Source organism: Perissodus microlepis, chromosome 3, assembly GCF_051167445.1.
Source record: "Perissodus microlepis isolate ML-2025 ecotype Zambia chromosome 3, ASM5116744v1, whole genome shotgun sequence".
NCBI lineage: Eukaryota > Metazoa > Chordata > Actinopteri > Cichliformes > Cichlidae > Perissodus > Perissodus microlepis.
Window position 1 is genome coordinate 24,042,165 of NC_140463.1, and position 9,896 is coordinate 24,052,060.

Sequence of the window (9,896 nt, forward strand, 5' to 3'; positions counted from 1 at the left end):
ATAAGTGAATCCATATCATTTTGAGCCATGCGAGGGACAAACATGGCAGAAAACCTTCTAGCAGCATCCTGGTTTATAATCCACCTTTGGATCATCAATTTAGGAGGTGAAGGATCCACGTAAAATGACAAATTAAAGAATATACAACTATGGTCACTCACATGGACATCTTCCACACATACATCATGTATATTTAAACCCAGGGAGAAAACAAGATCAAGAGTGTGGCCCTTTGTATGTGTGGGGCCAGAAACATGCTGCTTAAAGTTAAAAGACTCAGTGATAGTGATGAGCTCAGCAGCAGTGTTACAGGAAGCGTCATCAATATGAAGGTTTAAGTCTCCCAATATTACAACCTTCTCCAGTTTAATGATCGATGTCAGAAGGTCGTTAAATTCAGTTAGAAAGACCCCAGCAGGTCCAGGAGGTCGATAGATTAAAATACAGTAAAAGATTTTCAGAGAACTGACCTTCATCATCTGTGACTCAAATGAAGAAAAGAAGTCCGAGGTCACCAGTTTGCATATGAGTTTGTCCTGGTAAACAGCAGCAAGTCCTCCGCCACGTCCTAAAAGATTATTTAGAATAAATGATTTGTTCGTTATAGAGCGAACGTTTAGCAGGGCGAACCGAATTGATGACGGTTTATCTGCGGAATCTACAGCTGACTGCAGCGGTACTTGAATTAAACACCTGTGCAAACCTGTGGACCTGCCGGGCAGGGCAGCAACTCCAGAGTTGGGAAAAACCTTGATCGATGAGCAGACGTAGCTGTCACCAGCAAAACGGAAAATGGATGACAGACACAGAGTGAGCAAACTGCTTTCGAGCCATGGGGCTCGGGTCCCAGGCGGCGGCGTAACATCCCCAGCAAACGACAGGAGAGGAACTGGTCACAGGCACCGAGAGTCACCCCACAGCAACCAGCTAGCCTCCGGTACCTTCTCCGTTTCACCTGGACGCCGGCCCTCGTTCCCCTTTTTCGTCTCTTGAGGGTGGAAATGCCGCGGGTTGTGCACAGTAGCACGCACTCAGGTGAGGAACACTCCAGAGGAGGAGGAAAAGTTTTTCTGTAGCTGTCCCAGTAGATCTCCATTGAGTCTTTGATGTTTAACAGTGTATCCTGATCATAAATTAAAGCAGCAGAAGCAAAGTCAGAATACAAAAGAGCAAAAAGTATATTGCAAACGAAAAGTGATCTCCGGATGCTTCAATGTTTTTAGTAAACTCTAATTTTGATATGTTATTATGTTAGGTGACTTTAACAGGAGGATTTAGTAGCAGAAACAAACACGGGCTCGGGATTCTGGTGGATGCTGATTTATTTACAGTGATAGGGGAATATTTACAAGGGCTATGTACAGTGACAGGGTAAATGTGCGAGGAGATGGAGCCGAGGGGATGAAACAGAACCAACCCAGCCAACATTTATATGTGGGGCCCATATGGTTTGGAAATGGGCTGAAAAATGGGCCCCATATAGGATTGTCCACGGGTTCCGTAATGGCCCCATATTAAATGCCCATATAGGTGTTATGTTAGGAAAATCTGGGAACTAAATGGGCCCCAACTGGGAAAAGTACACAGAAACCCACCTGGGCCCAATCTTTCAAGTTTTTTGTGGGTACCATGTGGGCACCACATAGGCTAAAAAGTGGGTTTTAAGTGGGATTGTCCGCGGGCTCCATAATGGCCCCATTTTATAAGCCCATGTCGGTGTTATATTGGTAAAATCTGGGAACTAAATGGGCCCCAACTGGGCAAAGTACACAGAAACCCACCTGGGCCCCATCTTTCAAGTTTCTTGTGGGTACCATGTAAGTACCACATAGGCTAAAAAGTGGGTTTTAAGTGGGATTGTCTGCGGGTTCCATAATGGCCCCATTTTATAAGCCCATTTTGGTGTTATATTGGTAAAATCTGGGAACTAAATGGACCCCAACTGGGCAAAGTACACAGAAACCCACCTGGGCCCAACCTTTCAAGTTGTTTTGTGGGTACCATGTGAGTACCACATAGGCTAAAAAGTGGGTTTTAAGTGGGATTGTCTGCGGGTTCCATAATGGCCCCATTTTATAAGCCCATTTTGGTGTTATATTGGTAAAATCTGGGAACTAAATGGACCCCAACTGGGCAAAGTACACTGAAACCCACCTGGGCCCCATTTTTCAAGTTCTTAGTGGGTACAACATGAGGAAAACATGAGCTAAAAAGTTGGAATGGCATTAGCAGTGGGTTCTGTATTTGCATCTTACTTCTAGTTTGAATTGACTAAGTTCTGGCACTGAGTGGGCCCCATGTAGTAAAACAGTCACAAAATCAATTTTTCAGACGGCTAATACGGGTTCTGTGACACAAAGACACCAAATATATTAAAGCTGACCGCAAACAAAATCTAGTTTGTAAATAAAACCATTTCAAAAATCACGAGGGTACACAAAACAACATTTTTCACATTTATTTTGTCCAACAACTGTGATTTTACGTAACTGTATTCCAAAGTGCGTAAACGTTTAAAAACTACAAATGTCAAACTACAGCAAAATTCCTTAGATATTTGGAACTGTAGCAACATGGGGAAAAAGTCAGATGGAAAACTCAAAAGCTTATCTTGAATCAGCAGGGTTTCTTTTTTTGTTTTTTTACAGAGCCGTAAGTCTATTTTGTACCCTTGCAGCCCTCGGTCCCCCTCTGTCTTTAGCTCCAGTGAACCACTTGGACAGAGCCTTCTCTGCTTCTTGCAAGTTGACTTTTGATGTTAAATAATTCTTCAGTGCCTCTGCAAATGAAGAAGAAGAAAAATGGGCAAGCCAAAGTAAAGTTAATCTTAGCTTACTTCATTTGGTGATGATTTGCAAAGAACAATGTTTATTTCACTTTATTGCCTCAAAAAATATATACAAATTGCACGATAACCGATCTCAGTTACACTTTCAAACACTTTATTAAAAAAGTTTAGTTTTCTAAAGTTCAAATGTCTCAAGTGAAACTAACTTACCATACACAACATTAAAAAGACGCAAATCTCTGAACTTTTTTTCCCCCATGTCGGCCAAGCATGTTGTACTCCACAGCCAGCTCAGGTGATATGAGGAATTTCATCATCCTTCTTGTGGCATCGTCTACACTTGTTTCCCCTGTATCTGCTACCATGGCAACCTGAGGGGAACATACAAAAAGGACAGATTAGATACTGGCATCTGGTTAGGATGCCTCCCTGGTGAGGTGTTTTGGGCACGTCCCACCAGGAAGAGACCCAGAACACCCAGGATTTGCTGGAGGGACTATGTTTTTCGGCTGGCCTGGGAATGCCTTGGGATTCCCCCGGAAGAGCTGGGCCAAGTGCCTGGAGAGAGTGAAGTCTGGGCCTCTCTACTTAGTACCGGATTGGGTCGAGGGGCAGCAGCCTAAGCTTAAGATAATGGACCGGAATGGAGGATAAATGGACGCTTTACATATTACTTAACGTTTACTGTGTGGTGATAAAAAAAAATATGGTAGTAAACACAAGCTAAACTAAAAAAATTAATTGAGGTTCCTTAACCCTTTATCCCCAATAATGTTACGCAGGATAACTGGTAGGTCTGGTAGGTTTTTTCCACTACTGTATACTATATGAATGTAATCAAGGATTAATAACAGAAAAAAAAAAGAAATTGAAATTTTGCCATTTTTACTAAATGCAATCAAAATGTACATGAATAAAATATTTAAATTAGTCAATTCAAATTAATAACTCTAAAACACTGAACAAAATCAAGTATTTGACCCTGTGGTTTATTTTCGGACATCTCTTTTCTTCTAAAAGTCCAGGCGTGTTGGGCCCCTGGCAGAGCTCAGGTTTGACGAGACAGGTTTGGAAAAACCTGTCGCTGGCGACTTTTTGGGGGCTAAAGGGTTAAAATAAATAGGAATTGGCCAAAATTTGTATAAACTATGAAATAGCAGAACAAAAGTAAAAAAAAAATCTTTATCTGTTATCAGAATCAAATATTTGATTAGAATAAAAAATTTAACTTTCTGGAAGATTTCTCGTTACATCTGTCATAAAAGTAACAACATCTCAGAAAAGAAACATGATAGCAACAGAAAAATATGATAGCAGTGTGATGTGATGGTCCCTGGCCAGATTTTTACACATATTATAAACCCTGTGACACAAAAACCACTGAACTCTGACACGCACAGACTGTTTTCCTTCGTGCTAATGAAGAAAAATGTTGGTCTGGTATGTAAAAGGGAATTTATTCTTCCAGGACCTGAAGCTCCGTAATGCAGCCCTCCAACAGCCAAACCTATCTGTTCTCTGATTGTCTTGATGCATGCTCAATCATCCAGGTAAGTAAATCTCCAAAAGTTGATTCTGTTCATCTGGACGTAGCGCTTGCAGCATTTTCTCCCACTGAAAATGCTACGTCCAGATGAACAGAATCAACTTCTGGAGATGTTCTCTGATTGGATTGTTTAATTGGTGATTGACATGAAATTGACCAATCAGCTGAAAGGAAGAAAAATAGGGTCAAAATTTGGATGTGTAAGTATAAATCCACACACAGCCAGGAAAGCCGAGCGCAGAGTTGTTTGTAGCACCAATTCAGCCAGAGTGGAGCCAGATGGATTTTCCATCCATCCACACTGTAAAGTCTATAGACCAGCAAGTGATAAATTAACAGTGTTGTTGATATTTTCTAAAACAGTTGTATGCAATAGGAATTGCTGTTTATAGTCCTCCTGTATATCTGCATGTTGCCTCCCAATTAAAACCTGTGATAATGGAGATTCAAATTCATGTCATACCTATACCAACAGTTATCAAGTATCCGGATCGACCTTTACTGATGTGCTTAAAGGAAAATTGTTATTTCCATGTATTTTCCTGTTCTGCCTTTAATTTTGAGGACTTCCCCCCACATTTCTAGTTGTGACAGTGCACCTACAACAAAAAAAATCTGCTGTGATTTACATTTGTTGAAAGAGCAATTTTGTAAAATAGTCTATTTTTGTATGCACAGTTTACAAATCTGTCCTGTACAGCATGGACTGACTTCATGCTAAAAAGTTGTTGCTTAAAAATAAAACAATAAATTTTTAATTAATAACACCAGCAGAAAGCCTTGTTATTAATTAGATGTACAATTTCTATAGAATACGAAACAACTCAGTTCATTTTTGATCACATCAATACCAGCATATTACACAACTAGTGATGTTTCTTTTTAGAAAGCCGGCTCTTTCGGCTCCCAACCGGCTCTTCAGGTTGTTTTGTTGCTTTAATTAATTTATTATTAACAACAATATAAAATTATGCACAAAAGGAATTACTAATGTAAAAAAAGAAACGTGGTTCTATTTATATATGTTTATATATAAATATATATGGTGGCCCCTAGAGACAAAGCATGTACAAACTCCAAAACCCATTTCTAGCGTTAACTGAACTTCCAAAACAGAGCTATCTAGATCACTTAATTTACACAATTGAAATCATATGTGTAATGTTTGTGTATTTATACACAAGCACTCATATATATTCATAAAAAATTCCAAATACTGTTCATTTACCTGTTACTACCACACACCAAATCCGGTCGTTGGTACTTCCTGGCTTGTGTAGCCACTAGGTAACAAAAGCTCAACACTGTGCCTAGCATCCTGGAGCACTTCTGTTGTGTTTTTTACGTGCTTTGGAGTTTGTACGTGTTTTGGAATTTTTACGTGTTTTGGGGTTTGTACGTGCTTTGTCTCTAGCGGGCACCGTAAATATACTTTTATTTATTCTCTCCACATAAAATGTAATAAATAAATCATATAATACAAAAAACAACTATTTACATTTCAACTTTTAACTATTTAAATTTTCAGCTTTTTCCTTTTAAACAAATTTAAAGTGAAACAACACAAAACACTGAAAACCACAACACAAATATAAATTAAAATACGAAAACAAAAAGAATATGCACATTCTCTGTCATATGGGCCTGCATGAATAAACTTTCTGAATCCTTTATCATCCGCAATTGAAAATAGTTGTGGATGATTACTATACCTTTCTAATGTGACGTTGTTGTCCCTGGCTCTCTCTCGCTCATCTTCTTCCATCACCATCAGCTGATTAACATTGAGCTGCTGCTGTCAACACCATCAAACTAATTTAGTGTTTAATGTTATGTTATTGAATGCTTTTATTTTTAAATCTTTACCAGCGCTTAAAGTCTGTAGATGTTCACATCTGGTGTTAGAAAACCGAGCTCACACTGTTTTTTTATAACAGGAAATTTAAATTTTTATTGGTTACCGTGTTTATTACCACTTTTATCAGTAATGTACTTCCTATAAAATATGGATTTGATAAGTTACCGGTTTATTGAAATCAGCTAGTGAACACATCGATCACTTTATTGAACTACACGCCTTACACTCTTGTGAGCTCTGGTTACTAACAGCAGGTGTGAATGTTTGGAGTCCAAAACGCAGATAAAGATTAGAATAACAAGGCAATGTAAAATCAGTTTAATGCAGTTGACAGTAGCAGCTCAGATGGAAATCAGCCAATCCGGTTGTTCAGTGATGACGTGACGAATCCTACTTCCGGGTCTAAAGTAGTCTGCGTTTAATATGGCTTTTGTGTTGTTAACATGTTTAATGTTATGTATTTTCTTCTATTTGATCTCAAAAAGCTCCTAAAACAGTCAGTGATCACTGCTGACCTCCCTGGCTTTTATTACCGCTAATCATTTATTTAAGCTCAGTTTTTAAAACCTTAGGATGTAACTACAGCCCAGTCCATGCAGCAGTATATGAATGACTAACCTCGTATTGTGGATGGATTATCTCAGTTGTTCTCCTGGCTGAAGTTTGGTCCTTTTACAGCATCCTGCCATGCGATTACATTTGTTCCTGACCACCGAGAACACTCACGTTAACTTTTATCGAGTGGAAAAAAAGTTAGCTTGTTCATATTATGCTAACATAGCTGTGTCGCTAGCGGTCACGTAGCACATCATTATATACCAGCTAGCCAAACTTCAGTAACCCTACAAACGTCACTGCTGTTTAGTTTTCTGTCTTCATTTATGTTGGAAGTGATAACAGAGCTGTACGTTTGAATTTGTTTCCAAAACTCCGCAGTCAGGACATGCTATATTGTATTTAGATAGAAGCTAGCGAGCTAACTTCCTGCTAACTTCTAACTCCGTTAAATGTCATAAATTCCGTTTTCATGGATGCCTGGATGTTAAACTCAATTGTTACACCTGGTAGAGCAGAACGCTGATCATTTTATTAAAGATGAAAGACTTTAGACAGTTTTTCAACTCTCAGTAATGCCATAGTGATCGTTTGATATATGGACCTGCAGCAGAGTTTAGACCCAGACACGGCTAGTGACGTCAGACTGAACAATCGGATTGTGAGGAGAGCAGAGGACCAAAACTGTCAGAGTTGTGGGACAAGTGAAGAGAACACTGTTGGCATTATTGTTAGCATAAAAGATGGAAATTTAAATAAATGTTAAATTTTAAAATTGATCATTGCCTCCTGTGCCTAAATAAATAAATAATATATATATATATATATATATATATATATACTGAATACTAGTAAAAAAAAGGATGCCCCAAAGACCATCACTTTTCAAAAATAATAATAATAATAAGTAATACAAATAATATGAAAGTTACTTACATGTCAAAGATGGTGCTTGTGATTTTGTAGAATCTAAACGTGATAAGGAAATTAAAGAAAGTGCATGAGAAAATACAAACATTTTTGTTTTTTCCCAGGATAATTCAATATAAAAGATTGTCTTACTAATGCACAAAATGAACAGTGTAATTAAAAGTTTGAAAGGCACTGCATGTGTTTATATGATAAACTGACTAATTCAAGCAGCAAACACTAGCAGTGCAAAAATGTATCTAACTAGCTGACAGACTTTAAAGTCAAAGGGAGATATATCAAAATGGTGACTTATGCCAGAACAAATGACTTGACAGACATAAATCCTAAATTCCTTTAAGTAAAAAATTGGTGACATAGTAATAAGTGGTCCCTAGTGGTTTTCAAATTATTACATGGCTTGTTAATTTTTTATTAAATTATTAAGAAGCCAGATGAGTTCAAAACATTTACAAATTACTATAAAGCACTATCCAAACTTCAAATCAAGTGGCAAAATCTCCAAATTAAAAATACTCGCAAACTATAAAAATTTGATTATACTTAAAAATATGCAAAAACTAATTTAGTGGAATTTTTACCTGCTCAAGAATACATTAAACATGCACTATTTAATTGAAAAGAACAAAATTTGTGTACTTTTAGAAAGGATTATTAAATATTTGGGGATACTAGCCATAAAGAGGGTCTCGTACATTTACGGGCATCTAATTTCCTGGATTTAATGGTTTAAAAGTTTAATAGGTCTTTGAACTTGATAATAAAATTGAGTCCATTATTAGCAAAAAGAATTAAAAAAAAGGAGCAAAAAAATGCTTAATATATAATAATTGTTTTAAACTTAAGCTTTGTAATTGTAGCAGATTTCATTATGTCTGTAATTTTTTATTTAGCCCCACAGTAGTAAAAGCCATAAATGGGAGTTAGATTTATTACTAGTATTTTACACAGCATTCAGCTATAGTAACATGTTCTGCATTTTCCTACTTCACCATCTGATCTGAACAGCTGCACTCTCTTAATTAATTAATGACCTAACATTTCTCAGTAACCAATACCTAGATGGAACAGCACAGTATCTAAGAGATCAGAAAGTGTTTGAGCTAAAGAAGCTGTGTGTTTCTTTTGGGGGCTTTTTGCACACTGATCCACCACCGTTTTCCTATAGTACAATGCATATCTGGTAACATTACCGTAAACGTGACCAGTAGGTTCACGTTCAGATCAGAAAACCGTTTCAGCTGCAGGCACCTACTGCTGTAATTTAAACAATCACCTCATACGCCTCATGTTTTACACCCCTATAAGGTGAGCTTGCTACACTGCACATGAATATTACGTAACATGGTATGACTAGCTCATGTTCAGACATTTAAGATACTGTTCAGCCATTTTGTTTACTGGGTAGTGCATAATGGCCAAGTTAGCTGAGCGGGAATCCACTAAAGCCAAAAAAATAATATAAATTTTTTTAATTAATTACAAAAACTTTATAGGAAAACCTAAGAAACAGTTGCAGAAGCACAGAAAAAAAAACTGCCGTGTACGTTATAGTGTGTAAATTCAAAAACTGTATAGAGAGAATGGTGCGATGAAAACAGAATAAGAACTTTATTGAGTAGAATATAGGCAGTAAGAGTTTTGTAATTAACTTTAAATTATGTTTGCCAAAGACAATGCAGTAAATTAACCCAGTTCTACCTGCTAGCTAAAGATGTTATGCTTCTCCCCCTTATACCGTTTAGGACGACTATAGAAAGTTACTAAAATAACCATTGATGAAAACGTATCGAACTTTAAGTATTTACCTTTGTCATAGTTTTCGATTCTTTGGTATCCTTTTGTCCTCCACGTTCTCAAACACCAGGGAGAGAAAAGACGAACAGACGAAAGACCGCGAAGACTAGACGCTAGGCGGTGCAATCTGCTCCTCCCTCTTTTTAAACAAGCCAATAGGAGCTGCTCACATTAAAAACAACTTTATTTAAAAAGTCGTTTTACACCTGATACAAAAATTTTAAAAGTCAAACAATGCACAAGTTTAAAAGAACAATTTTATTTTTAAAAGTTTTTTAAGCATAGGGATGGTTAATATGTTTAAAAAATTAATATATAATATTTATCAAAAATTGTCGCCCAAATCAACATCATAATAAAAATATAATTAATAAAAATATAATAATGATAAGAAGAAGAATAACAGTTTACCTAAAAGCTCT

General features: G+C 37.1%; 1 long non-coding RNA gene across 1 annotated transcript; it reads right to left on the reverse strand.

Annotated features, from left to right (window-relative positions):
- Nucleotides 1-2,167: 2,167 nt before the first annotated feature.
- On the reverse strand, nt 2,168-9,544 carry LOC146390672 (uncharacterized). The gene is made up of 4 exons (XR_014799096.1): nt 9,486-9,544; nt 7,684-7,716; nt 2,999-3,159; nt 2,168-2,779 (listed from the first exon to the last, which is right to left on the reverse strand). It is a non-coding gene; the product is annotated as an uncharacterized LOC146390672 (long non-coding RNA).
- Nucleotides 9,545-9,896: the final 352 nt, after the last annotated feature.